General features: G+C 40.3%; 1 protein-coding gene across 4 annotated transcripts in view; it reads left to right on the top strand.

Annotated features, from left to right (window-relative positions):
• Pid1 (phosphotyrosine interaction domain containing 1) overlaps positions 1–22,184 on the top strand; it is a 215,882-nt gene that overhangs the window by 62,583 nt on the left and 131,115 nt on the right. The window contains exon 1 of one of the 4 annotated variants that reach the window (XM_075951640.1): positions 18,053–18,071. The exons of the other annotated variants lie outside the window; for them this stretch is intronic. The gene's annotated coding sequence lies outside the window, so the exon portion shown is untranslated. Of the gene's footprint in view, positions 1–18,052; positions 18,072–22,184 lie in introns of those variants that run through there. 4 annotated transcript variants of the gene reach the window in all.

The raw sequence follows: 22,184 nt of genomic DNA, 5'->3' as shown, positions 1-22,184 counted from the left end.
GCTGAGCACAGATCTGGGACTCTGGTTAGCAGACAGGCTGGAGGTAGCACTGGTGAGACTTATCTATCAACAAATGGAGTCTTTCGAGTTGGTTGCTCTTGCTAAGCTACCAATAGCAGTTTCACTTAGGATGTCAGGGTTAAAGAACTCAAAAGGAATTTACTTTGCCTAAATCATAAACACACAGTAGAATATTCCTTATAGATGGAATCTTATCCAACACTTTTTTAACCATGAAGAAATTTATCTTTCAAAATCTCTGAGGTGTATGTGGTGATTTATAAACTGGATCTAAAAATTTAAAGGAACATAGAGTCTTCTTAACTCAAATAAGTTGGTATGCCTGGCTATATCACTCACAGGCCTTCCTGACAACAATGATGTGGACTATAATGAATGTTGAAATATAACAAATATGTTAGCAATTGGCCTTTGTAGTTGCTAGCATCCTGGATCATTTTTGTTTGTTTGTTTACATGGAATATTTCCCCCCAAAGGCATGACTTTCTGATTTGCTATTAGAAAGACTCTCAAGAGTCCAACCTGGAAATAAATTCAAACAACAAAAAATTCAGCTTGGCAAGTGGTTTTATATGTATTTAAATTTTGTTGTTGTTGTTGTTCTTATTATGGAAAGTCTGTATTTCCCCCAAAACACACAGGATCTATTTCGGCATCAGCCAGCAAATGAGACTGTAATTGGTGTGTAAGCCGTTCATTCTCTAAGTTTTCTCACGGGGCATAATTTGTCTCTTATTTGTCAGGGATGGGTTCTGCAAGACAACACTCCTATTCATGATGGGCACAGCAAATGCACTAAAACATTATCATAGCTGGGATTAATGGTCCACTATGGATTTATGTCAAGAATGTTAATGATTTGTTTATGAATAAGTGGGCCTGTCGCATGGTGAAACAGTAGCCTGCAGAACTGCTGAATGGGCAGGATTCTCGCAGGAAATAAATCCTCTTGCCAGCCTCTTTGACTCTCTGAAGTAGCTACTGTGTGGGCTCTGAAAGGTGGCATTTACCTCACCAAGTCCTGTGCTCGCTGCTGCTGCTCTCCAAACTCGAAATTTTATTCATTTAGAATGCAGAAGCTAATCTTTGCAAGACTGAATATGATTCTGTTTTTTAAAATTTAAGCTTGTGAAAAAATAATTAAATTAATCTCTCATTAAGTAAAACTCCCTCCCCCCCCACCTCAGGATTTTCTGAAGTATGAATACACAGTAGGTTTTAACTGTTAGGTGCAAGTTAGTTATTGCAAAATTGAGTCTTGCAAATGAGAAATATATTGACCAGGATTATGTAATGATTAATACATAATATACACATGTAGATTTAAAAACTCTAGTTTGTGTGATTCTGTATGTACGTGTGTATGTATGCATAACTTGTATGAATGTCTAGGGTAAGGTTTACTGATGTGTATTTTAGCTACTTTTTTTAACATTTACCTCTTAAGGAATGCTGCATATGAAAAAGACTTTCACAGAGAGAACTAACCTGGACTCATAGGAGTTCACAGACACTGATCAACAGCTAAGGAACCTGCATGGGACTGACCTATGCCTGCTCTACTTGTGGGACTCCTAGCAGTGGGATCAGGGACTGTCCTTGATGCTGTGGAGGCTTTGGAGAACCTATTCCTCATACTGGGTTGCCTTACCAAATCTTAATATGAAGGGAGAAGTTTAGTCCTCCCTTAACTTGATAGGCCATGCTTTGTTGACACCCATGGGATGCCTGCCCCTTTATGAACAGAAACATAGGAAATGTGGATTTGGGGTGTAGAGGGGGTGGGGGAGTAAATGGGAGGACATGAGGGAGGGAAACTGCAGTTGGAATGTAAAATAAATGAATAAATTTAATAAATAAAAGTTAATAACTTTTTTAATAATTGAAAAAAGAGAAAGGTTTTCAGTTAAGAAGAAAATTAAAGTAAAATGCTATTCTATTTATTTAAAAAGATTAACTTTTCTCTTCTCTTTGGAATGGAATTAGTGTGTGTTTGGCTGGGACTGCATCTCAGTAGTCTGTCATATGCTTCTTTTGCAACTATGAGTTTGAACCGAGAGCCATGTAAAATGTGCCGTGGACGGTGACTCGTGGTTGTAATGTCAGCACTGGGGAAGTGGAGACAAGAGACCCGAGCCTCATGGACCAGTCTGTCTAGCCTAAGTGGCGAGCTCCAGGCCAATGAGAGACCCTGCTTCAAGGAGGGTCCTGACAATGACACCTTCTGCATGGTCACTCACACATGTGCATTCACCCCCAAGACCCATTTTTTTTTTTTAAAATTAATGTAAGTCAAGTTTTTGTTGAAAGTAATTGAAAGGCTCTTTAAACCTCAAAGTCATTTTGAATAATCATCTACCATGTGATCTTAGAAGGTACACACTGACTGACTTGGAGGATCATAACATCCAGGCTCCTCTATGTGCAGAAGCAATGCATACTGTCTGCTCAACAACTACCTGCATAGCCAGGGACCATGCTGATCCCATTCCCTTGGTCCTTAGAGCAGACTCATGGACATAAAACCACTGTGAGGAGACTCAGATAGGTAATGATAGTTCCCACTGTACCCACTGTCTGCTGTGCAAGAAACAGCAGGCCAAAGCCTGTATGGTTCCGCCCCTTACATCCTTCTCCTCTTGATTGCATTGTGGTTCCTAGGCAGGTAGATGAGCTGTTGAACGAGCTTTAAAAAATTGTGGGCTCAGATAAGGAGTATAGAATTCTTCAACAGGGTATGGACATCTTACATCAGACCATAGCTTCTTGGGTTTCATCCAGTTCTTCAGAGAGCCTATGTGAGATGTAAGCAAGAACTCTACAGTTAGCAACAATGCTCATTTTTATCATGTGCCAGAGTACCAACCCTAGGCACTTGTCTAATCATGCAAGGCTTGGTTATTACATACTATTTTTTCTATTAACATTATTATCATTGCATCTTTTTGTACAGTAAACATGGTGCTAAAGTTAAGGGACTCAAATTCCTAAGGGACCATTAAATAACTGTCACACCCTTGCTCACCCTTAACTGCCACCCTGGCAATAAATGGCAGGCGTATGTGTGGACTTGACCTCCTCTGATCATTCTCGAGCTCATCAGTTTAGTAGGGAGAGCTTTCCTAAGGTTAAGACAGGAATTTGTTAAATTTTATTTTCATACTATAATTAATAGTTTCCAATACTGTTCATTGCATTAGTGTCTATTATTCTAACAGATCTGGATATTAGACTATTACAATAATATTCAAATATTAATTATTTTGTTATTTATTATTATTTTTGGTTTCGAATAGAGTAAATTACATCTGAAGGGTGTTTTAAGCATCTACCATGCACAGGGCATTCGTGTGTGAACCTTGAGGAAGGGAAGAGGCATAAACCCAAGGTTGGATGCTACAAGGACTGAGAATGTCCATCTATATTTTGTTCATGATCAGGATTCAGTGCGGACAGAGTTTCTTCATTTCCCATTGTGTTTTTCCAGCTCTTGAATGTTGATGCAGGAGACACCACGTGGTAATGAGATGCCACTAGACACGTGGAATTCTAACAGTCTAGAATATTAGCTATGGAGCAGAAATGTATATGCATTTGTACTATTTGTTTCCCATCTGTTTCTATATCTTGGCTGTAGGAATTCCTTTCTCCATCTCTCCATAGATGTGACTTTTGGCAAGAATAAGACTATAGAGAACAGGAATACCATCCTCTACCTCACTTCTGGGTTTGGAGTGAATGGTTCTCCTGTGGACTCAAGGACACTGACTCTCCAGTACTGGTATTCATTAGAATAACCAGTAGATGGAATCGGAGACCCTTTCTTCTACCCTTGTAACCAGTGCCCCAGAAGTGTCTCAAAGGGAAGGCTCTGTGCATGGACTTCGTAAAGGGATAATTCAAACTCCTGCAGTTCTAAGATGTGGCTGTACATTTTTTTTCTAGATACAGTGTCTGTAGTTTTCCAATGTGGTCTGAAGTCTAAAATGACTTTTTAAGTCATTGTCCTTGTGAGTGGAATGAAGAGCATTGCTTGAAATCTCATTGAGGGTGGGAGGGAAATGGATCAAATTCATAGGCTTCTGAGTGATGAAATCCTATCACAAATGGATGGCCCATAGAATATACCATGTTTTTTTATGTATACAGAGAAGAAAACATTCCTATTAAAGCACCTTTATGTATTCTGTCACTACTACCTAAGAGTGATGATAAGAATTGATGACTAAAGTTTGTGTGGGAAGGTCAGGTTTATGTTATACATGATATTATTATTATTAGTATTAGTGTTAGTATTACTTAAAGATTTACATTTTTTAATAATGTGTATGTATATGTCTGTGTGAGGGTATGTTCCTGTGTGTGCAGGTGCCTGCAGAAGCTAGAGGCATCAGATAGTCATAGAGCTGGAGTTATAATTGGTAGCAAGCTGCTGGATGTGGGATTCCCCTCTGTGTGCTAAGAATATGTTTTATTACCGTTAGTTAATAAAGAAACTGTTTCGGCCAATGGATTAGCAGAGCAATGCCAGGTAGGAAATCTGAACAGAGATATAAAGAGAGAGTAGGCAGAGTCAGGTGATGGAGATGGGTCTTGTATCTTATCTGTTGCTTTCATTGGTTGACTAATAAAGAAAACTGCTTGGCCTGATAGGACAGAAAATTAGGTAGGCAGAGTAAACAGAACAGAATGCTGGGAGAAAGAAACCGAGTCAGGCAGTCGCCATGATTCTCCCACTCCAGACAGACGCAGGTTAAGATCTTTCCTGGTAAGACAGCTCGTGGTGCTACACAGAATATTAGAAATGGGTTAGATCAATATGTAAGAGCTAGCCAATAAGAGGTTAAAACTAATGGGACAAGCAGTGTTTAAAAGAATACAGTTTCTGTGTAATTATTTCGGGGCATAAGCTAGCCATGCGGGAGCCAGGGCAGCTGGAAAGCAGCCCACTGCTCCTCTTATTACAGTCAGGGAGATGCCATGTAGTTGCTGAAGGAGAAAGACACAGGAACTTATTGGTAGGCCACAGCCTCGTGGTGAGACACGGGTTAATAGAAATGGGTTAATTTAAGATGTGAGAGATAGCTAGAAATATGCCTAAGCTGTTGGCCAAGCTATGTTGCAATTAATGTAGTTTCTGTGTGATTATTTAGGTCTGGGTGGCCGGGAAAAGAACGAGCAGTCTCCACTTACAGGAACCAAACTTAGGTCCTCTGCAAAGCAGTATTGCTGATTTATCCAGTCCAATATTGTATTATTGTTTATGTCTCAGTTGAGCCAGAATTTGGGGCATCTGCAGATACTTTCTGAATGGGTTAACAGCCTCCATACTCTTTCAGTTAGCCCAATTTTAAGCCCTGTATTTTAAGCGCATGCCCAATCCCTTGTCTGTTACTCATTTTTGCAGGAATGGCATTCATAACTCAGGGCAGACATGGTCATGGCATAGATTAAATAATGATGTTATCAAAGAAATTGGCTTGAATTCCAAGAAAAATTCTTCTTCATGGTTCAAAGAGAGAATTGAATAAAACACAAATGGATACTCACCCTGAATTTTGAGCTTCTTCATTCTCTTATACATTTTGGAATGTGGCCTTCTAGTTCAGAACTGGTGATGAAAACTTTGTATTCTTCTTTTTTAATGCTTCTAGACAGCTAAATGAGAAGGTAGCTTTTCCTTAGGGTTGAAGGGACCTTGTCTCTTTTTGAAATCCTAAACAATTATTTTCCAGATTTTCTGTGACCAGAGAAACATTTTAAGTACTAGCTTCAATTTTATTTCTCTTTAAGTCAGTCCCCCTGCAACCCCAAATACTAATATTGTGTAAACTGTAGTAATCTAACTGGATCTTAGTTAATAATTATCAGAAAACAACATGCTGTAGAAACCAAAGTAAATGTGACTTTTAATTAGGGAAATGCAAATCAAAACCAGTGTGGGATGCCCATTCACACTCATTAAAGATGCTCTCTCTGTCTGTCTCTCTGTCTGTCTGTCTGTCTGTCTCTCTGTCTCTGTCTCTCTCTCTCCTGTTTTCTGATTGTAGTGGGTTTGAAAGTCTGTAAATGATACTTCAGGGTCAAGAGGATCAATAAGGGTGCTTTAGGGAACAGTCAATACTGTTCTTCAACTTCATTGACAGTGTAGGTCTAGGGACAGTGAAGACACCAAAGTATTAACACTGAATCTTCACAGGCTTTGGGATGCTTGTGTGACTTACTGTATACCATTTGATGGAATCCCACAATTAACACGCTGGTTTCTCCATTTGCATTTTTAATGGCAGGGAGTACATTTAAAAGATTGTTAAATGGTACTGGGAAGCCCATTTTATCCAAGTGGTGGAGGTGATTAAGTCAAAAGAAAAGAACGCAGCTGTGGTTGGAGGTCCTACATGCTGGCTGTGAAGGAACTGGATGTACAGGTGGCACCGTGGGAACTCAGCAGAGGGACTGGAAATACAAGTAGCTTCAGCTGCTGCCGGTTATATATGTAGTACATAGTGGGTATGGACTCCAGCATTGTAACAGCTGACAACAGATACAAGTCCTAGGTAGGGGTGAGTTCCTTCATCAGATCTACATTGTAAGGAGTCCATAGTCAGACTCCTTCAGCCGTCTGCAATTTAGTCCAGGACATTTTGGTGAAATGGAGGAAAGGGATATGCTTTCCTAAACCAGCTCCACCTGGAGACCCTTGTGATGTCTTGGTGGCAGTAAAGAAGGGGGAGCGTTCTGATGTGCTTTCACGGGAAAGATTTTTAACAGCCCTGTAGACGTCTGCCAAGGCCTCTCTTTCCAGTGGGACTTGGATGTGTTGGGTGAATGAGAAAGTTGAGCTCTGACCAAACCAAATAGCTGCCCACATGAACAAGAATTCCTTCTCTGGGTTGTCAAGCTACAGCTTTCTTCAGGATAGTGTGAGCGTCAAGTCCACCTTCTAAAGATGTTGATGTGGAGCCCAAATACTGAAACATTAGAAGCACTGAAGTATGTGCATACATAAAAATGCATATAGGAACATTTTACTATTTGATTAAATATTTTGCTGTTTGAATTAAAGTTTTTGATGTACGATACATTTTTCATTATGCAGACAGGTTCCGATGTCAACATTCTGAGAAATTGTTGGAATACTGTTGAAATTGGCCTTGTTAGAAAAATACCCATATGTTCATATAGCTGTTTAATTAGGAGTTTCCCATTTATGTCCAAGACACTTTTTCTATGAAATGTTAAGGCACTTTAAAATTCAACCATGGAGATAATTTATAGATTTCACAAATTCAATGTTTTTATGCTTAAGGAAGTACACCCTTGGGGTGGGGAGATACCTCAGCAGATGAAACACTTGCCACTCAGTTTTGAGCATCAGAGTTCAGATCCCTAGAAACACTGTACATGCCTATATCCCAGGAGGTAGGAGGTAAAAAAAAAAAACTGATTTTCTCCCACAACAATTTGATTAGCTAGTCTAGCTAAAATAGATAGCTATAGTAAGAGACCCAACCTCAATAATAAAGTAGAGAGTGATCGAGGAAGTCATCCAGTGTCAGGCCATCATATGCATGCACACATGTGATCATGTGCATGCATACGCAAGTATCCACATATATGTAAACACACACACACATTGGGATATACTAAAAAAGTGGGTGCTATGCTAGGTACTCAACAGTGAACCTGATACAACTGTGGTGACAAGTGACTGGACTCTTCCTTTCCAGGGGTGTCACGCTCATACTAGAAATAAATAGCAAACATCCCTAACCATTAGAGCAAACTACCATAGTACAATAGTATAGACTCAGGCAGCGCTGTGCTGTACAGGAGCTAAAAAGGGTCAATGTGACTCTGAGGAGGGGGATGTTTTAATTTAGAGAAGCTTGGCTATTTGAGAAGGTGCTCTTTGAAACATAAATATTCATAAGCAGGTTGTCCCGTGCTCCGGGTGGTTCATACATTGCAGGCAGAAGGAACAACATCTTAAGGGCCTTATGTTGAAAACAAGCTTGGTCATGGTGTCTAGACTACTGGGAGAAAACAAAGCTCAGGAGGAAAATGGGCTTGAGAAAGTGGGCCAGAGTTAGAACTGCCAAGGTATAGTTGGGAGTTTGAAAACTTTGCTCATCTCTACACCACCAGTGCATCACCATGATAGGGAGCTTAGAATTTTACCTTATGAGTGACAGGATGCTCACAGTGGGTCTTCAACAAAGAGTTGACAGATAATTAAATCTTATGGAAGAAAATACCTGACAATTTCTTGGAGGATACGCTGTAGTGAACAAGAAAGGGAACAAGAGGCCAACTGTGAGATTACTGTACTAACTATAGCTAAGAAATGATGACCATGAGAAGAATGGAGTCAATGAACGGTAATTGGTTGGGGGTATGCTTTGATGAGAGACACAACAGGAATTATCGGTAGATAGGGTATAGACTCTCAGAGAAAGAAACTGTCTCTTAGGATTTTAGCTTAAACAACTCAGTGAATGTTGGTAGCATTCATGGAGGATTCCAGGGAAGACAGGATGCCACATGGCATTTATTTTCTTTCAAAAAAAGAATGGTGGACTACCGAGAACTCAGGAACAATGGCAATGGGTTTCTGATCCTACTGCACACACTGGCTTTGTGGGAGCCTAGGCAGTTTGGATGCTCAACTTACTAGACCTGGATGGAGGTGGGGGTTCCTTGGACTTCCCACAGGACAGGGAACCCTAATTGCTTTTCGGGCTGAGGGGGGGGGACTTATTGGGGAGGGGGAGGGAAATGGGAGGCGGTGGCGGGGAAGAGACAGAAATCTTTAATAAATAAATAAATTAAAAAAAAGAACGGTGTATTTATTGGCTATTGGTTTTGAGATCCTGATTCAGGCACTTAGAGAAGAAGGTGTATATATTAGGGCAGAGGTCTTACGTAGACAGACATATTTGACATATAGCTGGGAGTTCAAAACAAGGGGCCAAATGTTCAGGGTAGAGAAGAGGTATGGGAACTGGTCCTTTGGTTCATCTTCCTGTCCTTGATCTTGTAATGTTGTGCTATTATATCAACTGTTGCTGAGGACAGATGCTGAACCAAATTATTGCATTCTCTGAGTGTTTTAAAACTTGCCCAGCATAGCACGTGGATGCAATCCTATGAAATCTTCACGCAAAGATCTTCTTATGTTTCATTTCTTTTGAAGTGCAGTGGGAAATATGATAAACTCTGAGAACACTCAATTTCCAGGAAATATTTGTTTGAAAACTCAAGGCAGCCCTCTCAATGTGACAATATTTTAACATCATTGCTTTAAATCTGAATGTGCTTTTTATTAGGAAATGGCTGAATTTCCAGGAAGGACTCCTGGAACATTTTCTGTGAAGAAAACTTGCATTTCTATTGTTTCTTGATACCACCAGTTTATAATCCTGGGTTGGAGCCAGAACACTTGATGTTAAATTGATTTTAGCCTTTTTGGAGCATTGACTTAAAAAAAAAGTGAAATGCCTTTGAAATAGTTATGACATAGTCATAAAAGGAATAACATGACGATAAAGTAAATATCAACCCTGTGATTTGAGGAACTAAAAAATAAAATCCTACATCCTAGGCAGGCATTGGCATTCTTGTCCACCTACATTGTGAACCTAAAATGAAAAGCAGGTGGGCTGTGTTGGCTGTCCTTGGCTGTGGTTTAGGAAGGTACCTTTGTCTCACAGTGGTACCCATTTATCTTCTTTTAACACCCACTGCAGCATGGTTAGTGTTACACATGCTGTCTTCCCATTGTTTTAACTGTGTTACATTTAAATGTAAGATGAAACTTTTATTGTATCAACATATTACAGGAAGTTTATGACTTCTAGTCTACAACTACAAGCAAAAGAATAATCACCAGGTAGTGAAGTAGAGAGCTGCTAACAAATTTATGTGATGAATTGTTCCCCTTTAAGATTCCTATTGAGAGTTTTTATTTACTTGTTTTTTTAAGTTTGGGAATCTAATGTGATTTTTAGTGTGTGCTTTAAAACATAAACCAAATAAAGTCTAAGGAGTCCTTTCTTTTACTTAGTAATTTTACTGACTGTTTGCAAACATTCTTTGTGCCACCAAGAGTTACCAGTTTTTATTTCTAACAATTTAAGTTTCATTGATATTAATATAATTCAATTCTTCTTGTGTTTCTTCTTCTTGCATCCCTAGTCTAGTTCTTTAAGGGGTGTGCATATACTGTCTAATATTACTTGTGCTTTCTTATTTGCATTTTGATGCATTTCATGTTTTTTTCTATTTTGATTGTATTTTATTTGGCACATACAACCTCATAGGTTTTACAGGTCAAAGAAAAAAAAAGGTGCCTGGAGTCAGGCAACTGTGTCAGATGTTCACCAGTTGTGTAAGTAGTACATGACATTGATCATATGCAACCCAGACAAGAAACTTATTGAGTTAATTCAACCCATTTCTATGTATCTTATGACTGATAAACTATTTTGATTATGTTATTTTGAGCATTCTAAGGTTTCCATTGCTTTCTTGTACTATCTGCTTTAATGAAGTTTGTTCTCTTCAGTGATTCAAAAATTATAGATTTTTTCTCTGAAAATGAGGATCTGAAAATGAGGCAAGGTTTTTGAGTGGCATAGTCTACAGATTTCTTACCAATATCTACAAATAAATGGTGATTTATTCCAAGCATAGGTAGAAGTCAATTTTGATGTAGCATTCCCCTCTGTATGCTGTGAATATATTTTATTACCATTGGTTAATAAAGAAGATATTTTGGCCTATGGCAGGGAAGAATAGAGCTAGGTGGGAAAACTAAACTGAATACAGGGAGAAAGGCAGAGTCAGGGAGGCGTCATGTAGCTGCTGAAGGAGAAAGATGCTGGAACCTTACCGATAGGCCACAGCCTCATGGTGATACATAGATTAACAGAAATGGGTTAATTTAAGATGTAAAAGCAAGCTAGGAATACACCTAAACTATTGGCCAAACAGTGTTGTAATTAAAATAGTTTCTGTGGGATTATTCAGATCTGGGGAGCCTGGAAATGAACATGCCATCTCAATCTAGACAGTTTTCTTTCTCTGCTTTCTTACCTTAAAATCATTTTATTTCAGGTTATTATCATATTATTGTTTTTGGATTGTATGTATTTGCTTTCAACATATTTGTTTTAACTTCTTACATTCATTTTGATAGTTAATTGACCTGCTTTGTTATCATTGACTTCAGGTTATATTTTACAGTAAAAAGTCATTGCTGACTAAATTCTGAGCTAATTTTGTGCATATATATATACATATATATGCATAATGAACATAAATACATTTAACATATATACAAAAATAATTTTCAGATCTTCTCAAATCCTGAATACCATATCCTTTCTCTTACTGCTCAGTTGCTCTGTCTTGTACACATGCTCACATACGTGAACAAATACATAGAACAATATATATTATATATAATATGTGCATTCGATAAACATTGTAAAATTAAAAAAGTGAGCTCACCGTTATTTTAATGTCATTAATGACCCTTAATTTTAGTAGATATGGAGCCTAGGGTAAAATGTCAACCTTGCAGTCACAAACTTGAGTGGGAAATACCTCAGCATGCACTATAGTCTGCATTGCTGAACATTCTGCTGACGTTTGGAACAGTTTCCTAGAGAAGATGCTATCATACATGCTAGCAACTTTATAAAATTAGTTTCTAAAGCTCCCTTTGCGTCTTCCTAAAGGAAGTGGAATGTGGCAGCTTGTTTCCACTCTTGTCTTTCCAGCGATGTTTTCTTTCCCTCATGTCAGCTGGTAGTTTGCAAATCTTCCGTGCTGCTGCTCTGTTTCCCCAGCATTAAAGAGAAACAGCTAAACTCATGAGCTTTTCCCTTTATGACTACATCGCAGCCACAGCTCTTGCGTCTTACATTTCTTTAATCCAATTAGAGAAGGGTTCTGTGTCATTTCATTTTCTTTTTTTTTCAACTTCTGAACAGGAGATTAACCATCTTGAAATTAGTTTTCAAAAACTCAGAAGGATCTCCAGACCCTTGGAAAAGCTGTGGGTCAGCTCTCGGCTTAGAACAACAAATTAAACTTAATTCCCTCCTAGCGTTTTCGTTAGACTTTCTGAGCTGTAACTTGGTACCGGGGGACTAAAGATTATTTTTGTTATACATGGGGACAGTCAGTCCTCTTTGACAGCATCTTTCCATTCTGCAACTTGAATGTCCCTTCTCGATATTTCTTGCCCTCTTGGGGAGTCACTTTGAAAATAACATATGGCTTCCCTGTTCATTTTGTGAAAAGTATGTTTAATTTGGCTGGGAGAAAATTGTACTTGACATCAATTTTGCTTGTTTTTCTTTCAGGAAGATCTCTTCTAAAAGGTCATTTCCCAATAAGGCTACGTATAATTTTATTAAGTGCATACTATTTATTATGTGCCAATTAAATTCTTCACACACTCACTCATGGAGCACACAGCACGAACGAACAACAAACCCAGTCCTCTTCCAAATTCCCCCTGGGACTTGACTCACAGGGCAGTGATATGCTCATGCTTATTTACACGTGGTCTCTGTGGTTAGCTAACAAGGACTAGGGATATGTTGCTATGTTTCTAGTTGGGAAACCAAAGCTAATTCCACTTCCCTCCTTGAACTTGGATTGGCTTTTGAGACTAGATAGGAGAATGGGACAGGAATGACTGCCTATGACTTTGGGAACTAAGGAGGAAGAAAGCTGGCAGCAGCTGTTGCTTCCCTACCTTGTGGAATGTGTTCCCTGGGGCTCTGAGTAACCAGTGACGTTCAGTCAACCCGATAACGTACTGGAGAAGTCAAGGGAACACAATCTGGCCAGGGTCTCACTTGCCAATGGCCTTCTGGGAGTTTTGAGGTTCCGAATTCGAAACATGTAATGCTTGTCTGCATAGAATGATTTGGGTCAGGGATTGATGGTGTAGGTAGAATGCTTACTTGGCCTGTATGGGACTTTGAGTTTGATTCCCAGCATGTCATAAATCCAGTGTGGTGGCGTATGCTTGTTATTCTAATACTAGGTGGAGGCAGGAAGATGAGAAACTCAAGCCATTCTTGGTTACCTGGAGTGTTTTAATCTGGTTTGTGCTAATATGTCTTTGTCTGAGACAAGCAAAGACTACAATGACTTGGTTTTGCTAAGCTGTATGACTAGTAAGAGGGGACCCGGATGCTGAATCAATGTTCTAACCATCTGATACTCAATGTGCCTCTCAAACTCACATGACCCTCTCCTTAGTTGACAGGATTTATTCGAGTTCAATTTGACTCAAAAATTCTTTCAAAAATCTTAATCCAATTTAAAAGTGTTGCCTCATGTATTACATTGCATTCCCTGGTGCTTTGAACCTATTAATTTTGGTTGAACTATTAAGGGTGAACATAAGCTCATGAATGAACTTGTTGAGCGAATTAAAAAATGCCACTAAGCCTTTTTAGGTCTTAGTTGCCAGGTGTGTGTGTGAGCTGTTGAGCTCAATTTATTCATTTAAAGCCTGATGGATTTCTTAGGGACATATTATTTCATGTTCTTGCTTGAGAAAGCTCTGTATGTAGAGCCGGGCTATGTGTTGTAGCAGCCATAAGAAGGGAACTAGGTTGTCTCAGAATGTCAGCCCACTTCCTCAGGGGAACACATTGACAATCTAAGAACTGCTGGGCCCTGTGCCTGAGGTGTGAACTCCCTAGATGTGCATTAAGGGCCTCCTCTAGCCAAGTTGTTTTCTATTTCTGTTGGAAAACAACTACCCTCTTCATCCCAGGACAAAGTTGATAATGGAGACACCTGGGAGACTTGGGTGCCCACGAATGGGCTAAGGTCAGGGAAGCTCTCGGGTGTCAGCATGCTGGAAAAACTGAAGGAACAACTTCTCTTGCTTTTTTCCATTATAGCTCTGCCCCGGGGTTATTTTAGATTTTTCTCTCATGAAACGACATTTTAATACATTATGCTGTACCCAGGGTTAAATATCATAGTTGTATACCAAGACTTTCTGTGCAAAAGTAAGAACTTTAAATCACCAGGGACAGTTTTTATCCCATTGGGGGATGATGTGGCCCCTGTTCATCAGATCATTCCAGAAAGTGAAAATTTCATAAATAACCTAGCTGCCCCAGACTATTGAATGAGACTGAAAAGCAACATAGTGACCACAGCAATCACAAAGTCCCCAGCGCCGAAAGCAGGAACGGGCTTGGGAAATTACCGGGAAGGCTTGCAAGCCAGGAGTCTGTGCGCTGGGCTGACAACAGGCAGTTCTGAGTTTAGACATTTGAGTACAACAGATTTGCACTCCTTTCTTGACTCTCACATGGCAAACCTCTTCCCCCAGAACTTTACTAGGGGATAAGAAGTTGACTCTGACGTGCCGTGTACACTGTGGTTATTCAGTGACAGACCCTAGCTTGTGCCTTAGTTCATTTTCATAGCATTCAGTGAGACCTGCTGTATGCTTGGTGTCATATCCAGTGTTGAGATGTCCCTGGAATAGGCAGGCCTGTCCTTGCCCTCCTTTAGTCTGTGAGGTAGCTGAATGCTGGTCCAATTCTGTCATTTGTATAGTTCTACTATCTGTGTTGAGACACTGAATACCTCCCCACATTTTATAGACTATGCGAACTAAAGTATTTGCTCTCTCTTGTTATTAAGTTTTCACACCTCATTAGGTAGTGCATTTATTTGAAAGGAAATATTTATGCCCTGGACTTCCTTAGGAAACTAATGCCACTTGCCATAAATGAAAGAAAGCAATAGAAATAAAACTGGTGGGGAGAGCTTTTTAAATTATTGTTTCTGAGGTCCCTGAACATGGAGTCAGTATACTAAAAGGAGGATGGACATGTAAGATGTTCACAGGATACTGGCATAATATTGACCATATTCTGTCAGATACCGACATGGAAGAAAATTCAAGTAAAAATACAATTTTCATTATTAGACAAGAAAAACACATACAAAGCTACGTCTACTCACTCCCTAAAGTTAGCTCCTGTGATAGTCTTACCCATATTTTAAAGTCATTGGTCAGACTAAGCCTGGTTCATTGAATATTCTTTTCTTATCTGGCCTCCACATCAGTACACAACCAACCAACACTTGAGGCTCTGCATTCTTTTTAAGCCCAGCACAGACCATTTGCCTGAGAGAATGAAGTGTCTTTGTTGTTCACACTTGAACTTATGGGACACTTAGGCAGTGCTTGAGAGGACTCTTACTGGTATAATCCTGGGAATGCATACCGGGCAAGCAGAACACTGTGCTCAGCTTCCACATCCTCTAGACTGAGGGACATTCATATGTAGGAACAACCTACAAAAGCCCACCTCATTGTTCTGTGGTGTTGCAAATGTGTGTGAAAAGATATGCAGGGACTTGTGCAGTTCTCTTCATGGCGCAGAGGTGATCTTGAGGTAGGTAAACATAGGTAATTGTTTAGCAACCTAGGACTCTGCTTGGTTTGGGCCATGCACATACCCTTCTTCTAATAATGCCCTTGGCAGTTTGAAGCCCCTTGCTATACCTACTGTGTTCACATATCCCTTTCTGTACAATGCAGCTAGCAACTTGGCTAGTAACTTAGGCTCTTTCACCTGCATTTGGCTATATGCCTACCTCATTCTGTACAATAGAATAAGTTTCTCTTTACACTATTAACACTCAAACTTAGACAGATTGTGTTTGATCATATTGATATGTCTGAGCATGAAGATAGAGAAATCCAACACAGATAAGTTTTGGGTATGTGTGAAATAAAGCAAAATTGTGTCCTTCAGTGAACTTGTAGGGGGAAAAAATCTCATATTTGCCATCTTATTTCTATATATAATTAAGAATGTGTATGATTAAAATCAGGTGCATTTTGTTAAGGGATATATACAACAGACAACGGATATATAATTTAATCTGTCAATCAAAATAGAGTGCCTAAACTACATCCCTAGTAACCAGCCTCCCCTTTCTTTAAAAGAAGCCCAAGTAGTAACTCAGGACCCTTGAGTACATTCACTCACGTGGCCCGCTGTCAATTTTGCTGTCTAAACTGAACATCGCTTTGCTTTGAGAAAAGTATTCTTGCGATTTTGCAATCTAAAGTAGGGGTGCCTTTATTTCATTCCTGAATAAGGGAACAAGAACCTGCAAACAGCTAACCCCAACCCTGAGTGCTGGTAATGACCATGGAGTTCCATATTTTCCTGGTATGGCTTAGGCACATTGTCTGCTTTCAGGGCTCTCAAGGAACTAGTAATTGTCATTGGGAAAAATTTAATAGGAATGAATAGACTTCATATAAATATTTTCAGTTAATTAGAATTAACTTCTTTAATTTCCCAAATACATTTCTCACCCCTCTTCTCCTCACATTACCTCCCTCCCTCCAACCCTACTCCAATCCACTCATCCTCTGTTTCTGTTCAGGAAGGGGCAGGTCTCCCATGGGAGAGCATGGCATATCAAGTTGTGGTAAGACTAAGCTCTTCCCCTTATATTAAGATGGGGCAAGGCAATCAAGTATGAGGAATAGGTTCCCAAGAGCCAGTCAAAGCTTTAGGGACAGCTCCTGCTTCCATTGTTACGAGTCCCACAAATAGACCAAGCTACACACAGTCACATATATGTAGAGGGTCTAGGTTGGTCCCATGAAGGCTCCATGATTGTTGGTTCAGACTCTGTGGGTTCCTATGAGCCAGGTTAGTTGTTTCTATGAGTTTTTCTGTGATGTCCGTGATCCCCCAGGCTCCTGCAATTCTTCTCTCTCTTCAACAGGATTCCCCAAGCTCAGCCTAATGTTTAGCTGTGGGTCTCTACATCTGTTTCCAACAGTTTGGATGAAGGTTTTCTGAGGACAACTGGTTGGAGTAGTCGCCAATGTGATCACACAAGAGGGCCAGTTCAGCTATTGCTAGCAGTCTTAGTTATAAGGTCACCCTTGTGGATGTGTGGAGTTTCCCTTGCATCTGGGTTCTACTTGACCCTGAAATGCTCCACTATTTACAGTAATCTCTTTCAGTACTCCCTCCTCTGCCCACCCCCAACCCAATCCCTCAAGTTCCTATCCCTACCCACCCCCAGTTTACCCAGATCTCTTAGATTTTTCCTTCCCAGGGAGATTCATGAGTCTCCCCTTGGGTCCTTCTTGTTACCTGGCCTCTCTGGGTCTGTGGATTGTAGCATGGTTATCCTCTGCTTTACAGTTAATATCCTCTTATGAATGATTATACACCTCTGGGTCTGTATTATCTCACACAGGATGATTTTTATCTAGTTCCATCTATTTGCTTTTAAATTTTCAGTTGTCATTGTTTTTAACAGCCGAGTAATACTCCATCGTGTAAATTATCACATTTTCTTTATCCATTCTTCAGCTGAGGGGCATCAAGGTCATTTCCACATTATGGATATTATGAATAAAGCTGCTATGAACATAGTTGAGCAAGTGTCCTTATGATATGATGTAACGGCGTAAATGAATGCAGACAGATTGTAAAAAAATATATACAGCTTTAATGGGGAAATAGACTTATAGTACGACCGTTCCTGCGGAGAACAGGAAGCAGAAGGGGCTACTGGGTGCACGTCCTGCAGATTTATAGGTAAACATTAGCCCGAGGCGAACACGCCCCCTAAGGCTGGGCTTAACCTGTTCCATCTTATGATGGAACATCCTTTGGGTATATGTTATTCTTCACCTCTCTACCTAGTTCTTCCCTCACCTTCCCTTTCCCTCTATTTCTCTGCCCCTCCATTTATTTCTCTTCTCTTTTCTTTACCTCTCCCTTTCCTTTGTTCCCTAGGGGAAAGATAAATGAATTTCAAAGTCTCCAATCATGCACATGTTTTCTTCATGGGTCCTGGTGCTGGTTGAGCATAGCTGACCACAAGAATGAATGAAAGCCAGTCTTACAAAGAAAAAGTAGGGGGTGGATCTCAAGATGAAGATTCTAGAACAAATGAATGACTTAGACTTCAATTACTCCATCTGGGTGGTTGTGGTGACATATTCAGTAGTATGTAATTTATGTCATATGTCAAAATGGATGAAATAACTGTTTTGAAAGGGCAGCCTCATGGCTGGGGAGATCTATCAGCTCATAAAGTACTTGCCATGAAAGCTTGTGTTGATACCACAGAATCTACTTACAAAGCAAGAGTCATGGCACATGCTTGTAATCATAGTTCTGGTGACACCCTGTTGGTTCCCTGGAACTCTGGCTAGTCAGTTTATATACTTGGAGCGCTTTATATCAATGAAGAAACAAAGAACCAAAGACTTTTCAAACAAAAACTTTCAGACAAAGAACCAAACCAAGGTGGATGGCGTGAGTTTCTTCAGAAAGAAAAAATTCCTTAGCTTCCTAGCACGGCAGCTGAGGTAGCACACATGAGTTCTTGGGGTTCTAGAGGTTCTTGGGAACTTAGAATCTATGGGAGATGGGAAATGACTGTAAGTAAAAAGGTTGACAAATCGCTAGATCCGTGTTGCAAGATGAAGACTCAGGAGCTGCAAAGGTGCAGTTCTAGTCCCAATTGAAAGCCCCAAGAATCTGGAGAGCCAGCTGTGAACATTCTAGATCAAAAGCTTGAGATACACAGAAAACGGAGAGCTCAGCAAGAGGCTGATGGGCCAGCCTGAGAACAAGGAGATGGGGGCCCCTCTTAGTTGTAGTTAAGTCTTTGTTTTCTTAGCCTCAACTCAGTAGATGGGCCATCTGCTTTACTCAGTCTACTAGTAGAAGCGTCTGTTAATTTTGCCTTGAAGCGCCTTTAAAGATACCCCAAAACAGTGTTTGATGACATATTTGGGCACCATGACCCAGTTAGGTTGATACACAGCAGTAACTATCACAATGTCTTACAAACTGCAGAAATTTCTTTTTCCAGTTAAGAATGTGAGATAATGAGATGTCAACAGAGTTCATTTCTTCTGCAGAACAATGTATTCCATGCCTTTCTTTCTGCTTCTGGTGCTGGCTGGTGATTTTTAGCAATCCTTGCCTTGTAAACATGCCCTTATAGTCCTTATACGATGTGTTTACAATGGAGTTAGTCTTAAATAGGATAGCCTCAATTTTACTTGATTATTTCTGTGACAGTTCTATGTTCGAATAATGCCGTATATTAAACACCCATGCATAGAGCAAGGGTCCAGCGAGACTGGCCAACAGTGGGGACTGCCCACTTGGCTTGCGAATCGCACACAGAGCCATTTGGCTTGTTTGCATTCATCCTGCCAGGGGCAGCTGTGTGCATGCATCCATGACTTAGGCAAAAAAGTTGTTCTGTAAGTTTTCTTTTTCCAAGGAAATTGAATGCAGTCATCGTTAAGCATATATAACAGGGATTTGCAATGATGGCTGTCCTAGGAAAGTAAGAAAGACTGAGGATGTGAAAGCGCGAGTCAGAGGACAGGTGGCACAAGAGGGAGTTGAGGTCACTGAGGGCTTGAAGATGGCGGGAGTCCATGGCATTCATGAGAGTCAGCTGACAGAACAGGAGATGGTGGACAGCGTCGGATGCTTAATACAGAGCTGTGCCCAGTGTTCTCTCTCCGCTCAGAGTTCAAATGTGTTTCCCCAAACTACTCTAGCACAGGTCTAGGAGGCATCTTTTATTACTTAAAAGTATATTCTGTGTGTTTTGGAGAATGTTGTTTCCAAGTAGAACTCAGAAGATATAGAGAGCGCACACATGCACACTTATGCGTGCGTGCACTCATACAAACATGAACACACACCTCCCACACCTATCCTTCTTCTCCACATGTGCTGTACCCATTATCAGCATCTTCCCCCGGAGTACTTCATCCACCACAGTTGAGGGATCTCTTTTGACATATCACAACATTACAGTCACCCAGAGGTCATAGTTTTTGCCAGGCTTCTGCGTGCCTCTAAATTTGAAGATATTTTTGATGACACATAACTGCCATCCTGGACAGTTCCACCTCTTCACAGACCCTCTGTGCTTCACTTCTTTATGCCCCACTCCCTCTTCGTGTCTGATGACCACTGGTCTATTTTGTCTCTATATCTTTCGGTTTTCCAGAATGTCACACGGTTAGGATCGTTACAGTAGGCAGCTCACCCAGAGTAGCTCCTTCACGTAGCAATATGCATGTAAGTTCCCCTTTCATCTCCAACCGTGCCATTCAGTCTTCTTTCTGAGGTGAAGTCAAGGGCTGATTAACTTCTCTCGCGAACAGTAATGGGTGCGTGTTAGCGAGGCTCGCTGTAGTTCTCAGGCCTTTATCACGTGACTGACAGGCATTTATGGTAATGTCTGCAGAGAGAAATAAGGCAGAGTGTCATTTCTGAGCTGTTTCGTTGCGGTTCGGTGGTCCACATCTTTTAATACATAATTTGCATGCCAAGGGTACAGAAGGAATTTGAGTCTCTTTATGCTCAGTGGTGATGTCCTGGAGAAAGATCCAGAGAAATGATACCAAAGTAACTTCCACCCTTCACTCTCATCTTGCTATTTAAAAGAAGAAGAGCTGATTTCGAAAGTATATTGATAATAGGTTAATCTTGTCATACCCTTACTTCAAATATTTATTGGCTTCAAAGGATCTGTGGAATATTCTCTCTTGACCTGATCCATATTTGCTTTCTTTAAATTTTTAATTTCTGCAGTCACCTTTTGGTTTTGTCTATTTCATCCAGACTAGACTGCCCACTACTGCTTCTCAAATACACATTTATTTCTTTGTGATCCCTCTTCAGAAGGCTTCCTTCTGTCACACAGTAAGCTTAATGCTAGCACAAACTTAAGAAGTAATAACTATTACTCCATCTGTATGCACACAGATTAGACACTCCACATGGTTTATTAACTTCTAACAAACTTCAATGTCCATAACACTTGAAATTATATTGGACTCTAAGCTATGTCCTTATACACATCAGTCATGTTGGCAGTCTAGAACACAATGAGACTATTTGAAGATTTTGCAACAACTGATGAAACAAACATTTAAAACATGAAGGGGACACCTGATTGTATATCTCTATGTAAAGTCCATGTGGTTGTAGCTGCCCAGTTTGTTAGCACTGGAAAATCAGGCAGGCCCTTTGATGGTCCCTCTCTTTCTTTCTCCCTCTCTCTTCTCTCTTCTCTCTTCTCTCTTCTCTCTCTCTCTCTCTCTCTCTCTCTCTCTCTCTCTCTCTCCCCTCTCCCTTTCTTCTTCTTCTTCTTCTTCTTCTTCTTCTTCTTCTTCTTCTTCTTCTTCTTCTTCTTCTTCTTCTTCTTCTTCTTCTTCTTCTTCTCTCTCTCTCTCTCTCTCTCTTTCTCTCCTCTCTCCCTTTCTTCTTCTTCTCTCTCTCTTTATGTGTGTGTGTGTGTGTGTGTGTGTTTGGCACAGGTTTTGGTTTATACAGCCTGAGAGTAGAACTCTTCAGCAGAGACTCTGCTGAGCAGAAAAGGGACAAAGTGAGAAGGGTCAGATGGAGTTGTTTCTCAGCAAAGGACCTTGTTACCAAGGAGAATCCAGCCTCCCATGTTGCTTCGATTAGGGCCAAATTCAAGACAAACAAATGGCAGGCACGCCTGTAGCTGCCTTGTGAATCAACTCAGCAGGATGTGTTCTTGATGAGTGAGATAAAATCTGTCATTTACCTTGTATCTAGCTAGATACCTTTGCCTATCAGAGAGGAGAGAGACAAAAACAGAGGCAGAGAGAGAGAGAGACAGAGAGAACTTGGAATCTTGTATGATTGTGTTTTACAAGCTTGCATTAAAGGGAAAAGTACAAATTCTAACAGGTTAGTAATGGCAAGCAGTCCATATTTTTTTAAAGATGTTACCCTGTCTTTATAAATGGTAAAAAGAACTTCAGAGTGCCCTTCATCTGAAACTTCCATTTGAGTCTCCTGCAGTCCCATCAGCTTCCCTCTTTCTTGATGGTATTTGTCTTTATCATCTAAATTTTGAACAGTCTGGGCTGTGATGAACATCAGTGGCCACGGGCATCTGATGATGTCTGAGCAGGGACAGAGTGGGTGAGCTCTGTTTCCTGATCACCTAGTAGGGTTGATAAGATCCACTTTAGCTCCTGGTCTGCAGGCTTTTTCTGAAAGAATAACCATGCTATTCGTTGACAGGTTTATTTGTTTTGTTTTTCC

The sequence above is a fragment of the Microtus pennsylvanicus genome, chromosome 17 (genome assembly GCF_037038515.1).
Source record: "Microtus pennsylvanicus isolate mMicPen1 chromosome 17, mMicPen1.hap1, whole genome shotgun sequence".
Classification (NCBI taxonomy): domain Eukaryota; kingdom Metazoa; phylum Chordata; class Mammalia; order Rodentia; family Cricetidae; genus Microtus; species Microtus pennsylvanicus.
The sequence above is the reverse complement of the archived record's forward strand: the minus strand, read 5'-3'. Positions and strand labels throughout refer to the sequence as shown.